This window comes from Podarcis erhardii (genome assembly GCF_964252035.2).
Source record: "Podarcis erhardii genome assembly, chromosome: 7".
Classification (NCBI taxonomy): Eukaryota; Metazoa; Chordata; class Lepidosauria; order Squamata; family Lacertidae; genus Podarcis; species Podarcis erhardii.
In genome coordinates, this window is record NC_138511.1 from 60,905,353 (window position 1) to 60,925,682 (window position 20,330).

Consider the following 20,330-nt stretch of genomic DNA (forward strand, 5'->3'; position numbering starts at 1 on the left):
CCACTCTAGCAACAGCTCACCAATTAAATATCCATCAACAGTGAGGAAAACAAACTTGCAGAGCTGTTAATGTGCCACATTAAAAAGTTAATAATACCATCCAGCACCTGCGGCAAGCCGCACGAATTAAGAGCAACGGCAATGTAATCCAGCAAATAGAAGAGTCGTGTAATTAACACTCATAAAATGACCGAGCAACGGCTCTTTGGTGTGCCTGTGTATACAAACATGCAGGTACACAGGAACTTCAAAAATACCAGACCAAGAAGCAGCTGTGTGGGGTTTAATAACATCTCAGCTGCACTGAGGGGGTGGACAATTCTTCTCATCTTCATATTGTGCTCTCTCCTGGAAATAGATTTCAGAATACCCTGAGAAGCAAATAAGGCAGGGACATATGTTAGATCTATTGTGTCTCTGATTAGGAAGGTGTGCGCCACATTTAGAGCAGAGTATTTGTGGAGGTGATGGTTCAAGAGGCCACCAACTAAGATTCTGACAACAATCCCAACCTGGTGCCTTCCAGATGTTTCCCTTTGAAACCCCTTATTATTTGCCTACTAGTCAATGCCAGGCTAATCATCATCTCCAGTTGGAAAGATGCTTCATTTATCACTTGGGAAAGATGAGAAACTTACACACCATCTCAAAGTCCTCAGGGATGTTGCCAAGCCAGAAGACTTTGCTGCATATAGGGAGGGGCCGTAGATCAGTGGCTGAGCACCTGCCTTATATGTAGAAGGTCCCCAAAATTTTTATCACGTGTGGTGGACTTGTAGTAAGGTAAAAGCTTACTGGGAAATGATATATAATGAGATAAAGAAAATGTTTAAAAATACATTTGTGAAAAAACCAGAGGCATTTCTGTTAGGTATAGCTGGGAATGAGATCCCAAAGAGAGATATGAAACTGTTTATGTATGCGACAACAGCAGCAAGAACTCTTTTAATCCAAAAATGGAAGCAACGGGAAATTCCATCACTAGAAGAGTGGCAGACGAAGATGATGGATTATGCAGAATTGGCAAGGCTGACTGGGAAAATCCAAAACCAGCGTGATCAAGCTTTCCAAAAAGACTGGAGTAAATTTGTACAATATCTGAAGGACAATTGTAAACAATTAACAACACTAGCAGGGTTGTTGTAAGGAAACTTGCAATGTTGAGGATTTGTACCTTTTTATCTTTATTTAAAAATTTGTGATTAATGGAAAGAGTGAAACGTAAATGGGAAAATGTATAAATGCTATGAAGTAATAATGAATTATGGAAACCATGAGACGGGAGGGAGGGAAGTTGAAGCTAGATTATATATATATAGGTAAAAGTAAAGGGACCCCTGGCCATTAGGTCCAGTCGTGGCCAACTCTGGGGTTGCGGCGCTCATCTCGCTTTATTAGCCGAGGAGCCGGCGTACAGCTTCCGGGTCATGTGGCCAGCATGACTAAGCCGCTTCTGACGAACTAGAGCAGCACATGGAAATGCTGTTTACCTTCCTGCCGGAGCGGTACCTATTTATCTACTTCCACTTTGACGTGCTTTCGAACTGCTAGGTTGGCAGGAGCAGGGACCGAGCAACGGGAGCTCACCCCGTTGCGGGGATTCGAACTGCCGACCTTCTGATCGGCAAGTCCTAGGCTCTGTGGTTTAACCCACAGCGCCACCTGCGTCCCATCTATCTATCTATCTATCTATCTATCTATCTATCTATCTATCTATATGCAGAAGGTCCCAAGTTCTGTCCTCAATGGCATCTCCCGGTAGGGCTAGGAGAGAACCTTGCCTGAAACCCTGGAGAACCACTGCAGTCAGTGGAGACAGTATTGAGCTTGGAGGACTGATGGTTTTGACTCCTTATAGAAAGCTTCTTTTGTTCCTTCCTGTACAACATCTCAGACCTTTAATTTTGCCTAAAAGTGAGTTTATTGGAGAGGCGTGTAATTTCTTTTTGATGTCCTTGTCCACTTGGCTTCTCTCCTTGGCCTGAACAGACTTTCATCCTCCTGTTGTTTTCTGTATAATTTTCCTTTGTCCTTGTCATCTTGCCCTTGCCTCTGACCTGCTTTTCTTTTGTTCACTGCCTTGATCTTTTCTTTGATCTTCCTTTTCAAATGGCTCATTCAGCGACTTGATGTATGTCAACTGCTGTTCATGTTTTTGTACCTGTTTTTCACTTAATCTTTTTTTTTAAAAAAAATAAAATAAAAAAGAAGTCCTGAGTAGAGGTCGACTTCAGCATGCAAGTCACAGCAATGTGTGGCTCACAGAGGTGCAGTTGTCAATTGCCCCCACCCTTCAGGTGTCTATTTTGCACCTGGCTGGCTGCCTCTTCCCTCAACCATAGTTTTGCAGAGTTTTGCATCAGGTCTGGTTAGCAGAGCATGGAGTTGTAGTAAAGACAACATAGTTTACTCATTTATTTTCAGCCAGGGAGGCTTACAGCCTTAAAAAAGAAGAAGAAAAAGGCACAAAGGGGAAAAGGGACAGGGAGGGAAGAGGAGAGCAAGCAAACTCAGACATCCATCCCTAATGCTATCTAGTTCTTTTAATAGGTTTTTGGTGGGGCTGCAAGAAATAACCTGTGATCCAGCTAGTAGTTGTTGCCCAAGCATGTTGGGATGGGGGCACAGAGGGAGACCTTTAGAGGCCCAGGTGGCATCTGCTGGCTTCTTGTCAGGCCAGTGTGACAGTTAAGGTCCACAGGGGACCAGCGGATGCCATAACCTCCAGAGCAGAGGGTTCTCCTCCTTCTTTCTAACAGAGGACTTGAAACTAAGGGCCTGGTGAGGGAGGACCCCACCCTCCAGCACAGTTGGCAACAGCAGGAGTGAGTGGTCCAGTCAGCATGGAGAGTGGTGAACGTTGATGTAAGTTGTAGTTCAACCATATCTGGATGGCCATGAGACAATCACAATCCTGCCTCAAAACCTCCTGTCATTCAGGAAAAGAGGGCAGGTCCCAGGGGAACTTCTAGATTAATGTCAATCCATCTAATATTTATTTGGCACCTTGTAGACCTAACAAATGTATTGCTGCATTAGCTTTTATGGCTGATAGCTCACATTGTCAAATTCATGAAGTGTTCTTCTTGGTTATAAAAATATACCCAGTGAATATAGGGCAAAAGGTTAAGGAAATTCAAGTCGCCCCATTTCAAAAGGTGGAAACGTTTTGCAGAGAAATGTCTCAGACATTCTTTCCAGCTCCTTTTGTCGCTTTTGTGCTCCTGATCCCACTATTGTTTCTCTTTGCCTGCGTGTGGGTGTGCAGGCATGTGTGCACATATATATCTGCAAATCAAGGCCAATGTTTCACGCATCTGAAAAAGCTGCCTCCAGTGCATATATGTTTCTGCCACAATAGGAACAAAGGAAGCTGCCTTATACAATCCTCCATCAAGCTCAGTATTATCCATTCTGACTGGCAGTGGCTCTCCAGGGTTTCAGGCAAGGTTCTCTCCCAGCCCCAAGAGGGATTGAACCCGGGACCTTCTGCATGCAAAGCAAATGCTCTACCACTGAGCTATGGCCCTTCCCACAAATGTGTTCAGTCTGTAAGCCACAAAACCCTTTGTGGGTTTTGCTGCAACAGGCCCACGCCTCTAGGATTAGCCACATGCCAAAATTGCTGCCTCCAAGAAACTGAAAGTATTCCGAGGATTTTTTCTCCCTCCTTCCTTTGGGCAAGAAGCCACTAAACTCACCAGCTGTCATTTCGGTCTCCCTGTCCCTCTTCTGTCCCTGTTCTGCCCCCTCTTTTCCCTACCTTTTATTGATTTGATGTATTAAGCCTTTCAATTATTTTGCTGTTTGAAGCCCAAGTCAATAAACTCTAAAGCTATCCAGCGGGATGACCTTTTCCAGGGGCCTTTGCCTTCAGTGGAAGAAAACTGCATTTCTATTGACCAGTGTGCAGCCTTCAAATATCATTCTGCGACCTGTCTCCCTGGCTTGTGAAATAGTTGCCCTAAAGGGGGAGGGAAGCAAAGGGTTGCTACCCGCCAGCCCTTTCCTCCCCACTTGAGCCACAGAAATAAAACTGCCACCTTTTATTCCAACAGAGCACCTCTTCTTGACGCCAGACAGTCTCTTGGCTCTGTGAGAATGGGAGAACAATATCAGTCTACCTTACTGGGGTGTTGTAAGACAGGATGGGGAACAAGAAGTCATGGGGGCCAAATACACCTCTAATCAGCTTTGTGGGGGCCCTCACTAGGCCACACCCTTCCTTGGGCCACACCCCTCACTGGCCCCTTCTTTGTTGCACAACTCCTCAAGCACTTCTGTTTGACTGAGATGAGCCATTGATCTGTCTGTGATGAGGCCTTTTGTTGCCGGGATGGATGGAGGTCTGAATATGTGTGGAAAACTGAGTTTTGTGTGACTGAAATGTGACTCCCTAGTGATTCTTCCACCACATCCAAAGTCTTGCCGAGCTTATGCAGGCACTTGTTTAATTGTGGGGTGGAGTGGGGGCATAGATAGATGAGTATACCAGCTCCTGGGCTGGTATTCTCCACTGCCCCATTCCAGGTGTGTGCCTAGAGAAGGAGGAGTTTGGGGATATGATGGTTCTAAAGCCTTCCCTGACCCACCCTCATATCACCTGGGATGATGTCGCCATATTTCAAGGCAAATCTATCAAATTTGCATTTTCCGAAACAACTGAAATACAGCTGAAAATGGGAACTGAAATACAGACATTCTTCAAAATTCACACTTACCCAAATTTTGTGGTACGCTTCTCCAGCCAACCAATGTTTCCAAAAGCACATATATTACAGAAAAGTGTGCCTAAAAGTTAATATACACCAGGCACATTTAAAAATTGAGTATCACAAACAGGGGCAGAAATATGCAGAACTGAATTTAAGTTTGGAAAAATGAGAAAACAGAGAGAAGTGAAATGGACCGATCCTTCCATCCCCATGTGATGTTCTGATGCACACAATATGCAAACAGTATTTTGCAAATATTAGAGTTATTATGACAAACTAGTGTGTGACAGTATTGTGTTAGGTGTGTAAGTAATTCCATTATGTGAATTGGGGTAATTGGATGGGTGCAAGAGAGAGTGTGCTTGGAAGCCTGGAAGTGAATGGTGATTGGATGAGAGTTTTGAAAGGGAGTTTGAACACTGATGGGGGTGGCAGGTAGATGTGGATGTGGGAGAGGGTGTTTGGAGGGTTGTGGCAGGGTTAGTGAGACTAAGTAGGGTCAGCTTTGTTCTTGGTTATGGTTTAGGGATAAATGGTGAGGGAGGAATTAGCTTAGGTCAGTGGTTTTCAACCAGTGTGCTGTGGCACCCTGTGGTACCTTGAATTATGGTCAGGGATGCTGTGGGCAACACTGGCCTCTGTCCCTTTTCCCTTCCCTCTTTCCTCTTATACTGTCTCACATCTCTGCCTCCCAAAGGCTTGTGCAGCTGTTTTTTTGCAGTGGACCCTGCCACAACCTTCCTCTAGGCGAATGGTTTGGATTTGATATCCCACTTTATCACTACCCCAAGGAGTCTCAAAGCGGCTAACAATCTCCTTTCCCTTCCTCCCCCACAACAAGCACTCTGTGAGGTGAGAGACTTCAGAGAAGTGTGACTGGCCCAAGGTCACCCAGCAGCTGCATGTGGAGGAGCGGGGAATCGAACCCAGTTCACCAGATTACGAGACTACCGCTCTTAACCACTAGACCACACTGGCTCTCATGGTGCCTCTGGGGCTGGCCAGGGGGTGCTGGTTGCCAGGAACTGAGGTGACCACGGTGTAAGCAAGCAAGTGGGTGAGGTAACCCAGCCAGCCAGTTCACCAGCCCTTGCTGTTGGGAATGGACAGACTAGTGGGAGCCTGGGCAGGCAGGCAAGCAGGTGCTGCACTGGCATTTATTTTGCTTGCTGTGTGCAAGGCCTGCCTGGGAGCTGAGTGTCCAGTGCTGAAGGGGAGCCTTTCCACCATGCAGGCCCAGTGGTGCCTGCTACCACCACTGCTGCCTCCCAAGGTAAGGTGCTACCCTAACGTTCACCTTTGGCCAGTCTCCATTGGGCCACTAAGGCTGAGGGTATCCTCTTCCCAGGCCCTTGTGGGGCTGTGGAAGGAGGCACCTCTCTTTGGGGTGTGTGTGCCATTCAGACCAGGGGCGGCAGCAGCGGCTGCCCAGAGGACTCCCAAGGAGAGGGGATAGGAGAGGAGGCTGAGGAAACCCTCCACAAAGGTGTTCGAAAACGGGTGAGAAGCTGCCAGTACATAACTGAAAGTACATGCTTCTCTGCACTGAATTATCATAAAACCTTTCATTCCTTTTGTTACCAATGAAATCCCCAGCTCCTCACGGGACACTGTGGAATGACACTTTTGTTTGATCTAGTCTTGTTGTATGGCATTACTTTAAACCTTGATTCAAATGAATCAAATTATTCTCTGTACTTTGGAGAGGGGCTGGGTTGGAAATAACTGTTATTGTTGTTTTCTTAATTTTGTTATACTTGAAAATCAATAGTTTTTTAAGAATAAAATTTAAAAAACGTTGCCCTGTACACATGTGCCACTAGACTAGCTATGCTAGAGGTGGGAATCATTCAGCTACTTGGTATCTGCAGTGGCAGCAGACAGAGAGAGTTTAAAAGACCAAGCGGCAACCGAGATGAGGGCTGCACACCCTAGAGCAGCCTTTCTCAAGCTGTGGGTCCCCAGATGTTGTTGAACTACAACTCCCATCACCCCTAGCCAGCAAAGTCCAGAGCTCAGGGATGATGGGAGTTGTAGTCCAACAACATCTGGGGACCCACAGCTTGAGAACCACTGCCTTAGAGAAAGAGATAAGTTGTTACACAGAAGCTGAGATGGATCTGAGGGTGGTGCCAGAGAACCACATAGCTGAGGGGGACAGTGGGTGTGACACCCTATTTTTCGATCAGGGAAAGAGTGGGCCACACTGTCCTAATGGTATTATAGGAAGCATGATATTATTATCTATTAATTACATTTTTATCCCAACTTTCCTCCAAGAAGTTCAAGGTGGCATACAATCTTCTCCCTGCTCTCCATTTTATCCTAATCCCTGTGAGGTAGGTTAGTCTGAGACAGTGACTGGCCCCAAGGTTACTCATGGATGAATGGGGATTTGAATCCAGGCCTCCCATATGCTAGTCCAACACTCTTGCACTCTGACTAATAGCTTTTATTAATAGCTGCACAACAGGCAGAAATTCATCTGGCATGGCTTCTCTTGGCATTGGGATGTGCTGAGGGGAAATGCTTTAATCAGATGAACCCTCCAGATGATTGGAGACAATGCACCATTATGATTGCTGGATGTTGGGGGCAGACAATGGTGAATAGCAACTGCATCTTGTGACCTTCCCAGAAGCATCCTGGCTGGATCCTGCTGGGCCAGATGGGTCCTTGGTCTGATGTAGCCCAGCAATTCTTCTAATTTATATTATATTATATTATTTATTAAACTTATATCTCACACTTTCCTCCAAATACAATTAAAATGGCTAGAAAGCAGCTCGAAACAATCTTCTAAAAACAGTTAAAAACTCCTAAAAGCAACCTCTCAAACGAATAATTTCAGGAATGCCAGGGACAGAACTTTCAACCATCAAATGCCTGGGTAAATGGGAATAATATTAAATTTCTCCTAAAAGATAATAGTGAGGAGACAGTCATTTTTCTGCGACATTACTCACTGGTATGGAGCATTTTCACCTCTCCTCTTTTTCTGCTTCCTCTGGCAGCCATTTTGTACTGGTACCCATAGCCCCTTTACAGGAATCAAACAGCCATGTGGGGATGATGAAGCAATTAATTTTGTTCAAATTTTAATGCAAAACTACCTAATTCACACTTTTCAAATAGACAAGGGAACTGAAACACAACTGCCTTTTGAAATGCAAATTTCTCTGAATAGCGAATGCATATGCTAGTGAAAATGATGTACAAAACTGCATTGTGTTAGGGAAAGCTACTTGCAAAATGCACATGAATTTCCAGACTTAATAAAAGAGAAAAATCTGTCCACGTCTAATAGTTTCCCAATAGTTTCATCTGCACATCAGATGATCTTGAAATGATATTCAGCAAAAATATGAACATTCACAGGCTATGTGGTGAATATTTGAGAAGGGAATAATTTGCAATATGTTGTTGTTGTTGTTGTTGTTGTTGTTGTTATTATTATTATTATTATTATTATTATTATTATTGATTTTCCCATAATACAGTAAAATTGCAACTACAGAAGATACAAATCAAATAAGTAAAATATGAAGTCCTCTCATAAAAGTAATTTTTGGCCCTTGGCATCCACAGAGCACAATAGCTCCTCCCAGCTCTCAGCTGGGATTCTTCCTTTCTCCTCCCAGCCTCTCATCCTGGGATACCAACATTTCCCTGTCTCTCACCCAGGGTCCTCAGTCAACTCTCTATCTCCCCTATGAGTTTACAATCTCTGGACCCTAATAAAGGCCCAGACATAAGATTGCAAAGAAATAAGAGAAAGGAGAAAAACAAAGAATTGATCCACTTTGTCAATTTTTGACAAAAGCTGAAGTCCAGTTTCACAGTCCTCCTGTTTTGCAAACAGCTTCTGCTTTTTGCTTTTGGGTCACCAAGGACTGAGAAAGGAGAAGGGGGGGAAGGGAGGGACAGAGCTCATGCTGAAGTCACTGTCAGACTCCTGAAGATGCCCAGATGCTCCTGCATGTCACTATCGATCGCCCTGTCCCCGACAGTTTGCTCTAGTGGAATCTCAGTCCCATATCACTAATTGGGGGAGACAGGCCTGTTTTTTCATTGCCAGTTCAGTTTATTGGCGCCATCAATTGTGGAAGGCCGCAGATGGGGAACGGCAGGAGAAGAGGGCTCTGCATGGGTCCCATCAGCACAGTCAATTTGCATCCCAGCCCTGCCAATGGGATGCTAGAAAGCGACCACAGCAGTGGCCCCAAGAGACTCTGAGCCACCTTTGGCTGAGAGGACGGTCTGTTGATTGTGGTTTTTACCAAATGTGAATGACTTTGTTAAGAGGAGAGAGGTCACTTGGGCAGTTCACAAAGGGAACAGTAAGGACGGCCCTACCATTAGGCCAAGGGAGGAAACCACCTCAGGGGATTATTCCTCCTGAAACCCCCAGCCATTGCCTCTCCTGGTCCCTCTAATCTGTCCCAAGGCCTCACATGTGGCAGAGGGTGCTGCCCTGAATCCAACTGCTAGTTTAGTTGGCTTCAGTATGTGCAGCGGGGAGGGACTGCCATTTTGCCTTTCATCTCTGGCAGCAAATTGTCTTGCGCCAGCCTTGAAGGTGAAGTTACTGGTGGATGCACCATGGTAACAGAGGAAGGAGAGATTGGCAGGATAAGACTATCAATGGCAGCTTGCCATTGTGCCTGTGTTCTGCCTTCAGTATCAGAGGCAGTATGTCTCTGTACACCCGTTGCTGGGGAGCACAGGCGAGGAGAGGGCTGATCATGTCCTGCTTTCAGGTTTCCCAGAGGCACATCTGGCTGTCCATTATGAGAACCGGATGCTGGACCTGATGCAGGAGCCAGTCTCTTCTTATGTTCCTAGGAAAGGGCAAAATCCCTGCCTTTTGGCACTCAGAAGGGGCAGTGGAGGTGGGGTCGCCTTGTGCAAGTTCACAGCTGCTTGAACTGATGGATGGATGAATGGGTGCTAACGTCAGCAGCTGCTCCCATAGCAGAGCAATACTTTCAGCAAACATCTACTTGCACAGCACTGAAGCACCCCCAATTCCTCACTCCCATGCCACAAAGGCAGGGGTGCTCCTGCCCTCTCTTTTGGGCGCAGGTTTGGCATAGAGAATTGCCTCAGCTGCCTCCACTGGCTAACAGTCCCATCAGAGCTCTGGAAATCAATTGGGCACTCCTGAGGAACACCCCCTTTTTTCCTCTCCAAATGCAATTTTGTGAGTGCTCAGGCACCCAGGGCCCCAGAGAGTTGGCACCCATGGTGGGTGCTATGTATAAAGCGGCAGACATTCTGGACTCACAGCTGTCCATGGAAGCGCAGGTCAATTCTGTGTCCAGGGCAGCTGTTTATCAGCTCCATCTGGTATGCAGGCTGAGACCCTACCTGCCCGCAAACTGTCTCGCCAGAGTGGTGCATGCTCTAGTTATCTCTCACTTGGACTACTGCAATGCACTCTACGTGGGGCTACCTTTGAAGGTGACCCGGAAACTACAACTAATCCAGAATGCGGCAGCTAGACTGGTGACTGGGAGCGGCCTCTGAGACCATATAACACCGGTCTTGAAAGACCTACACTGGCTCCCAGTACGTTTTCGAGCACAATTCAAAGTGTTAGTGCTGACCTTTAAAGCCCTAAACAGCCTTGGTCCAGTATACCTGAAGGAGCGTCTCCACCTCCATTGTTCTGCCCAGACACTGAGGTCCAGCGTCGAGGGCCTTCTGGTGGTTCCCTCGCTGCAAGAAGCTAAGTTACAGGGAACTAGGCAGAGGGCCTTCTCGGTAGTGGCACCCGCCCTGTGGAATGCCCTCCCACCAGATGTCAAAGAGAAAAATAACTACCAAACTTTTAGAAGACATCTGAAGGCAGCCCTGTTTAGGGAAGCTTTTAATGTTTATTAGGTTACTGTTTTTTAGTGTTTTGTTGGAAGCCGCCCAGAGTGGCTGGGGAAACCCAGCCAGATGGGCAGGGTATAAATAATAAATTATTATTATTATTCTCTGCAAAATATCAACATTGTTTCTCCCTTTCTAACACACCCAAATAAACCCACCAAGCAAGGTCTTAGGCAAACAAGACCCGACGAGGCACTGTTTTGAATGTTAGGACTTGGTGGCTGTAATGTTCACTTGTGGGTGGGTGGCAGGAGTGCCAACTTGACCCTGCAACTGTGGGTGCCTGGGGGCATGGGTGCCATGCAGCGTGCACGGCCCTGGCACTGAAATCTGTGGGTGCCTGGCCCCTGCATGGGGAATTTTGAGAGTGCTCAGGCACCCAGGGCCCCAGGGAGTTGGCACCCATGGTGGGTGCTTTGTATAAAGTGGCACTCTGGGATTGCAGAGAAACAAAGAACACTCATTTCTGCTCTGATGCCAGGCAAACAGCTCTAGGAATCTACTAAATCAATCAGTTAAAGCAAGAAACAAAAACACCAGATACTGATGCACCACAAAATGCAACTCCCTGCCCCATCTCATTACTTTGTTGTTTGTGATGGAGTGTCCTGTTTTGCAAGAGCTACAATCACACACACACACACACACACACACACACACAGAGAGAGAGAGAGAGAGAGAGAGAGAGAGAGAGAGAGAGAGAGAGAGAAAGAGAATGGAGGAGGTGTGTATGTCTGGCTAGAAGCAGCCACTTGCTACCGCTTTCAGCTGGCCTTTCTGTGCTGTTGCTTACCTTTCCATTTGTGCCATTGCCAAGCCTACCATGTGACGGGTGCTTCTATTGGGTTGCCAGTAGCAGTTTGTTAGAAGCTTCATTCCCCCTGCCCATGGGTTATGCTCTTGCATTGATGGGAGAGTGAGATAAATACATTTTTGTCTTTCTGCATTAACTCAGCAAAAAAGAGAGCTGATGATTCAACCTTTAACCTCCAACCAGTTTTCTAGAGTGAAAAACTTACCCAGGGCACACCTTTCATTATGCAGGTTACACACAAGTAGACCTACAAGGCAGCCCCAAATTGCCACCTGTATGACACCCCCAAATTTCAGCCTCAATGTTGTCATTCTGGAAATGAAAAACCACATGTGACATAAAATACCCCAGAATTGCGTTGGATTTTGCCAGTGGGCTGTTTATTACCACAGCCCATGTTAGTGGATTGGGATACTAATACCTCATCATTTTTCCATATAAAAATGGTCAGGGAAAGGTCAAGAAACTGTGTGTGGTGTGTAAATAGACAGAACACAGATCTGATGGACTGCATTTGGGTTGCTGAGTGTGTGAGTGAACATAGTTGGAGAAAAAGTAAATTAAAATGAAGAGAATTTAGCCTGTAGGGTTTCAGTACAACTAGACCTTATTGAGTTATACTCACTATGCACACAGGAGGGGCACCAGGTTGGGGAAAGGTGACATTCTCTGACTCTGTCTTCATCATTACAAACTGGTGTAATCTGGCTATGAAACATGATGGATTGTATTGTGAGATGGTGAATGCACTCAGATTCCCTGTGGTTTCCTTTCCCTCCAGTTCCCAGAATTTATTCCCAGGAAACAGGGGACCAGTGGAAGAGATAAATTAGAATTATTTTTAATAAAATGGAGATCATTTTTAATCACGTTTAAGTTATTTTTCTTTAGCCAGCTTGCATGGTGTAGATGTCCCTGAAAAATGGGGGACTTTCATCTCTTGCCGCACAGAAATTAATTCCGACCTGTCAGCCGTGGTGTTTAATGTAGATAATAACTATTAGTTCTATGCCAGACAGTCTACTCCATTCCATAGCTCTCCCCCCTCCCACTGCAGCCGCCACAGTCTGCTAACCCTCTACCAGGAACTAAAATTCTTCAGAGGTAGAAATGATTGGGTCTCTGTGTGTGGCAATGATGATGCATGGAAAGTACATTGTTATATATTATAAATGAAACAGATTTCCACTCCCTAATCTGTAACAAAAATTCTTGGAATCCTGGCCCTTTGACCTGGAAGTACTTGCCTTCTAATCCCCCCCCCTCTGTGTGTGTGTGTGTGTGTGTGTGTGTGTGTGTGTGTGTGTGAAAAAGGGAAGTGACTGGTTACTTCCAAAGCAGGGGTGTTTCACACTGGTGAGGAAGCTAAATTTTAAAGGCACTTCTATTCTCCCACCCTAAGTATTCCAGAATGGTGCTAAGGGCCTCTTGGCACTGAACCCAGTATTCCTTGATGGGACAATGCCCTTCTGCAGAGCATGAAGAGAGGTAATGGAGTTCAGATGCTGACAGATAAGGGCCCAGATGCAAGCAATCTCTCTCCCCTCCTGCAAAACTCCTTTCTGGCTTTCTGTGTTCCAACCTGTGGGAGCTGCTGTGAGCACATGGCTCAGCATTGTAATAGAGTCATTACAGAGCTGATAGAATTCCGAAGCATGGATGGCCTGAGGTGGAAGGAGCTGGAGCATGAAACAGCAGCTCCTCCAGCTGCCTTGCCTGTATTCTTTGGGGACCTAGCATTTGTGACAGCAAAAAAATGGGCAGCGGCAATAGCAGTGCAGGGGTGTGTGTGTGTGCTGCACCGACCCCACTATCCAGTGTGCAGACTGCAACTTTCAGAAACAAATGGATGGTATCCATCTGAAATGGGTTGGGAACACATTCCCATCCAAGCAGCAATCTCTTTTCACTTTTTCTAACTACCCTGGTCCAGTCAGTTCAGGGAGTAGACTGAGTCCATAGAGCTGGGGATTACTAAGGAGTTGATGGTTCCATTGATGGAAAGACAAGTTGCTGGACCTGGGAGGTAGGAAGGCTTGCTGGGCAGCAAGGGGAACCCCCCCCCCCAGGCCTAAGGGTGACACATGTGACTGCCTCCTCCCAGGTTTTGAAATTGGGCAAGTGTGCACTCCTGAACAAGAAATAGAGAAATGCATATATAATAGGAGAAAGTACATACAAAAATGCATTATATGCCAGAAAATTTGTTGCAAGAAGTGTTGTGTGAGGAGCAAACTTGCATAAAAAACATGTATGTGCAATAGGGGAAATGTGCACTGCCTTTGAAAAATATATATATTCTAAACTGTTATGGAAATGTGACAAACTGAATTTAAACTTGGAAAAATGAGAGACTAAAATTGACATATTTGCCCATCCCTTTTTGAGGCAGATGCACATAGAGCAAGTCAGAAAATGAGGAAAGCAATCAAACAGAGGCATGCTAGCAATTTAAATGGGAATACAATTTTGCAAGATCTTTTGCATTCCTGATGAAAAGCTAAAGGCTGCAGTTCAGCTGGCAGACATTGTTTTTTGTTAAAGCTCAGTGTGTCTTACCAGTTGAACTTTTGCACCCAGAAGGAAGGACCACTTATTCCCAGGAAACAATGCATAACATTGCAGCCATTTTGATTCTAGTAAACTGGGTGTTGTGCCCTGTACTGCTGCTGTTTGGTATGGGTACCAACACAGCTGCTTTTCTAGACTGTCCTTGTGGGCAGAGATATGGGACTTGTCATGATGAGTTCCAGCACTTCAGGATTTACCACTGTGCCCCTGAGATTCTGAAGGGAGCCACGTGGAACCAGCAGATCCAAAGGGTGCATATTTAGAGATTGGAATTGAGGTGCCAGGACCATGGGCAGCTCCCGCATGGCAAAGTCTAGTTTTGATCAACATATTCTGCACCATTTCTTTCTAGGGGCTTATCGTATAAACAGGAGCTTTTTACAAGTTGAGCGTATGCAGTCAGAAATAGGAGCTTACTCTCAAGAAAGTATACATAGTATTGCAATTATGTTAATCCTTGTAAATTAGGTATTATGCAGTGTATTGAGCCCCCCTTCATAACGGAGCCACATGGCTGGGCTGGCTGCATTTTTGGACTCATGACTCGGTGGGCCTGTAGTTATGAGCTTCTGTACTTCAAAATTTACTACTATATCACTGGTAGAACTGCTGCAGCTCAATGGGCCAATGAGCTTTTTACAGATTTTTATGCAGGAGTGACACACCCAGCCAGAACATACTTCTTCCCCTCTCCTCCAAAACCAATATTTTTCCTAGTGCCACCACTGACAATTCAGAAAACACTTTCAGGCATTCAGACCTGAAACCAAATTTGGAGCTGCAATGACAGTTGAGACCTATTTGCGAGATCTGAAAGGCCTTTCCCGGCATACGCTGAGAGCTATGATAGTCCTTGGAGGTGCTTCAAGGCTGCCCTTTGCCAGAATGTCATTTTTCACTTCCTAACAATGCACAATAAAACAGTTCCAGAGTTTACAGGTAAAAAAAATAAATAAATCTGTGGAGGGCTGTGTAAAATGCTTTGCCATTAATTTCCAGTTACACAGCAGCAAGCGTAATTCAAGCCAGCCTGACAGCTCAGGAGCACCAAAGTTGTACTAGTCAGAGAGGGATGAAACTGGAAGTTTAGCTCCTGAGAGAAACAAGGCTTCCCAAAGGGGTTCAAGCTGTCTCCCAGCTTTGGTATATACTAAGCAACCAAGTGGGCTTTATGAAGTGAGAGATGGCACTCAGGTAGAGTCATGTCAATAGCCTAACCCATTGACATGTTCCACAAATCAGCCACAGCTGCAACAGTTGTTCTCCAACTCCATATTCTTTTTTTTTTATAAAAAATAATATTTATTCAAATTTTAAAGATTACAAAAAGAAAATTAGAAAAAGCAAAAAAGAAAAAAGAAAATACAGAAAATACAACACAAAAATACAAACAATTAAAAAAGAAAAGAAAAAACAGCTCAAACCTTTACATAACTTTCTTTCCTTTACTTATTTCCTTGACCTCCTCACACCTCCCTTTTTTTTGTATTCTAGTTCAATTAGACATTCCAGCAAATCCTTTCCAACTTTGTTTTTATCCTAATAATTTATCTTAATATACTGTAATTTTACATTCTCGTCTTTCACCAATTAAAAAAATCAATTTTTACCTAGTTACAGATAGGTAGCCGTGTTGGTCTGCCATAGTCAAAACAAAACAAATTCCTTCCAGTAGCACCTTAAAGACCAACTAAGTCAGTTCTTGGTATGAGCTTTCGTGTGCATGCACACTTCTTCAGAAGTGTGCATGCACACGAAAGCTCATACCAAGAACTGACTTAGTTGGTCTTTAAGGTGCTACTGGAAGGAATTTGTTTAATTTTTACCTAATCCTTTATATCATTTCTGCTAAAACCACATTACTTCATTCCAACATCCTTCTAACATTCCTGGATTTTACAATGTTTCTGTAGATAAACTTTAAATTTTTTCCAATCTTCTTCCACCAACTCTTCACCTTGGTCTCGGTTTCTGCCAGTCATTTTCGCCAGCTCCATGTACTCCATCACCTTCATCGGCCATTCTTCCCGGGTGGGTAGATCTTGTGTCTTCCAATACTTTGCGATGAGTATTCTTGCTGCTGTTGTAGCATACTCTCCAACTCCATATTCTGCCTCTGAAAGTGGAGGTTCCATAGCCATAATGATAATCAGATATAGAGAACATTGGGATGCTCGGGATTCAAGGGACTCCAAAATCAACAAACCTGGAGAGGCTCTGAGAGTTCAATTTTGTACAGCTTGCCTCTGAATACTGAATGGCTGTGCAAGGGGAGAGGAGAAGGGGGGAATTCATATTTGTTACAAAGGAGCAAGTGTAATGGATTACATGGCAGTTGATGAACTATAAGCATGCTTTTTTGTCATCTTTGAATCTGGAAAAATTGTTTCATACTTTGAAACAAATGACTGAATTACTAGGATCAATTTTAGTCAGGGTTTTGAAAAAGAAGAAAGCAAACCAAGCTATGGATTGCTGCAATGCTAAGTTTGATTTGAGGAGGCCCTTGGTTAAGATGAAAGGAACCTGGGAGCCTTTCTTTGAATTAAGGAGAGGATATTGTTGCAGGTTGGGGGGGGGGTCAATCTGCATGATGCTCTGAGTCCCTTCCATTTTTGGGTGTTTCTGTATCTGTGTGTGTGGGGGGGTAGGATATATGAGAGCAAGCTTGCCAATCCAGTCCCTTTGTATGTTGTCCAACAGTACCCAAATGTAGACCAAAACCTGTTACTCCATCTCATGCACTGTCATGTCAGATTGGCTAATGGTGTGGTCCGCCATCTTGATTCAAAATGGTATCCAATGAACATAGACCAGTGGTTCCCAAATGGTGGTTCATGGACTCCAGGGAAAGCAGGAATCATAGGTAAAAAATCCCTGTCAGATGGTCATTCAACACCTCTTTCTTTTTTAATTTCTTACATGATATTCTAATTCGAATTCCATAGAATTCTATAGATTTCAAATTATACATATTCTGCACAGATATGCCTGAATGAAGCTTCTGTATTACTGGTGGTCTGTGGACCACAGTTTGGGAACCCCTTTACTAGAGCAAAATATGAATGTGCATAATAACCGACCATTGTGTACATTCACCAAGCTTCATGGAGAATGTGCATATAAACCTTCCATGAAGAGGGACTTGAGTATATTTCCTGGTCAATATAAATAATATCCAAATTTGCTAGTATCTGCCTCCTCTTTCATGAAGGAAACCACTCCTGGAAAGATTAGCTTTGGTAATGACAAGACTGTTTTGGGAAAAAGCAAGTTGTCTTGTGTTTTCAGAGCAGGCTTCTACAACCTGGTGTACTCCAGATGTTTTAGACTACTGAAACTCAGTCTGGTGAGGGTTGTTGTTCATGACCACTGGAAGGTACCAGTGGCTGTTTTAGAGGGAAGTTGGAAAACATGAAGATGGCTAACGATTTTAGAAAAAGAAAAAGATAATGCATGGAGAGCCACTCTGTGGTAAGATGCTTACTCTCCTGTTTCACAGCTAGACCAAGAGAGGGTCATATTTATTAATGACCAGTGAGAGGAGATAATTTCCATCCCATTTACAGTGGCTCTAGCACTCCCGGGCATGGCCTGCTGAACATGCCAGACAGATGGTTTTTCACGCAGGTCTGTGAAGAAATGCCAGCTTGGCTCCAAGGCCTTTGGAGAGTTGCCGGGCAGCATTGGAGGGGAGAGAAACCCTTCATCAGCGGGTAATATGACAGACTGACAGGAGGCTGAGTCTGACCCGAATTGCCGAAGAGAGAAAAGGCCATAAATATGAAGTTAATGGGGCCTGAAAATCTCCACCGTTTCCTCGATGAATTTCCCTGACAAGAGACTTAAGAGCCAGATATTAGTTAAGTCAGCTCAGAAATGTCCCATTAGAGGGAAGGGGCTTGATCCAATGCTGAGGAGGTAAGTGAAGGTATCCACTTTTGGAACGCAAAATCACAAATTTGCATAAAATTAGCATATGCAAATTTTCATGTTTGCTAATTTAGAAATAATAGCAAATATTTATCCCCCTCAAAGTTTTATTATTTTTTTATTGACTCAAAAAATAAACCTAAAAACAAAAGAACAAATTCTTTGTTATAGCAAATATGGCATACAAAGGGTGTGTGTGTGGGGGGGGGGTCAAAGGTAAGTAGAAGATGGCATTACAGACAGGGGAATTATTGTGCATAGACTGTCTAGAAATCTGTATGAGCATCAGGAGGTTGGACCAGAGATGGATTTAGAGTAGTGCAACTGGTTCAGGTACACTGGTCACGGAGACTTGGGGGGGCGCCGCAGGGAATGCCACAATTATTATTTAGAATAGAGTGTGAGAAGCAAGGGGGCACTGAATTTTGGCATTGCGCAGGGCACTGCTGAAATTTGAGTCCCCAAGGTCCACCACTGGTCAGAACCTTTGATTGTCATATTAATAAAAGTCAAACAGGGAACCAGACTGTCAAACACATTAGGTTTGGCATGAGCTAAGCACCTAGGGTGTGTAAACCTTCTATTAAAGCCAGGTGCCAAATGCACCTATACCAGTTGTTAACAGAGAAGTCAGATGGCATTTACCAGCCTCCTGCCACTGTCATTCTGGTTACTACGAGGAGAAATATAGTAAGATCTTTGTGCAGCAATTTAGGGCCAGTTAAAAATAGGTGGTGGTGGTGAGCTAAGGAGGTGGGTTTTGAAACTGTTTAGCTTGTAATTCTGGAAATATGAATGAAAATGGAGCTTGATATGGGCAATATCACCACATGTGGAGACAGGAGCCCCAATTGTTGCAGCCTCTCCAGCGGCTGAATGAGAATGGTAAGTTCATAAAGCTCAGTCTTACTGGGGTTAAGGACTATCAGTGAAGCATCCTCATCCTCATCCTCATCCTCATCCTCATCCTCATCCTCATTATTATTTTATTTTGTTCATTTATACCCCACATTTTCTCCAGAACCACGATTGAAGGCAGCTCACAAAAATTAAAAAAGACATGGATAAAATACAGATAGCTAAAATATATATACAGTGGTACCTCGGGTTACATACGCTTCAGGTTACAGATGCTTCAGGTTACAGACTCCGCTAACCCAGAAATAGTACCTTGGGTTAAGAACTTTGCTTCAGGATGAGAACAGAAATCGTGCTCTGGCAGTGCAGCAGCAGCTGGAGGCCTCATTAGCTAAAGTGGTGCTTCAGGTTAAGAACAGTTTCAGGTTAAGAACGGACCTCCGGAATGAATTAAGTACTTAACTAGAACTAAAATAATATAAAAACACATACAAATCTATTAAAATGCAAAGAGTAAATATGCAGCACTATCAAAAACCCTTTCCTTAAAAGCGGTAATAAGACTACCTGCTGGAGGAAGGACAACAAGGAGGGAGCCAATCTAACTTCTCTAGGAAGTTTGGATCACTGTAACGTACACTGTGTGGGGTTGCCTTTGAAAAGTGCTCAGAAATTCCAACTGGATCAAAGAGCTGGAGCAGTATTTTTGGATGGGGCTGCTTATAGGAAGCACACAACCCCCTTGTTACAGCAGCTCTACCGGCTATGATCTGTTTCTGGGCTCAATTCAAAGTGCTGGTTATGACATATAAAGCCCTATATGGCTTAGGCTATCTGAAAGTCCCCATTCCCCCATAAAAACCTTCCCTGGCGCTGGTCGGTGCTGTGATGCTTTTATTGTAATGATTGATATGTTTTAATAGATCACACACACACACACACTGAGTCTATTAATGTTTATTTTTTAAATGATTGCTTCCTCCTGCCCACCCCCGGTGTTTTTAGCTATTTCTGTTTTAGCTGTAAGCCATGTTTAGTCCCTTGTCATGGAAAAAGGGGGATATAAATAAATATAATAATAACTATGCAGTAAAAATAATAGTAGTAATAGGGAGTTCCAAAGCTTGGGAGCAAGAAGGCCTATTCCCACATCCCCACCAAGTGAGCCTGTGAGTGTGATGGTACTCCTTGAAAGATTCCATCAATGGTGTGTCCGAAAAATTTTACACATCACTTGGGAAGACAGGCGAACTAATGCCAGTGTACTGGAAGAAGCAAAGATCACCAGTGTCGAAGCAATGATCTTCAACATCAACTTCACTGGACTGGTCATGTTGTGTGGATGTCTGATTATCGTCTTCCAGAGCAACTACTCTATTCTGAACTTAAAAATGGAAAGCATAATGCTGGTGGTCAACAAAAGTGGCTTAAAGACTCTCTCAAGGCAAATCTTAAAAAATGTAGTATAAACACTGACAACTGGGAAACACTGGTCTGAGAGTGCTCCAATTGGAGAACAGCCTTTACTAAAGGTGTCATGGGCTTTGAAGATGCTCGAA

At 44.3% G+C, this 20,330-nt stretch overlaps 1 long non-coding RNA gene across 1 annotated transcript in view; it reads right to left on the bottom strand.

Annotated features, from left to right (window-relative positions):
* Window positions 1-266: 266 nt before the first annotated feature.
* The window catches only part of LOC309346589, a 48,044-nt gene continuing 27,980 nt past the window's right edge, over window positions 267-20,330 (bottom strand). The window contains exon 4 of the long non-coding RNA XR_014158696.1: window positions 267-371. This is a non-coding gene — a long non-coding RNA (uncharacterized lncRNA). The remainder of the gene's footprint in view (window positions 372-20,330) is intronic.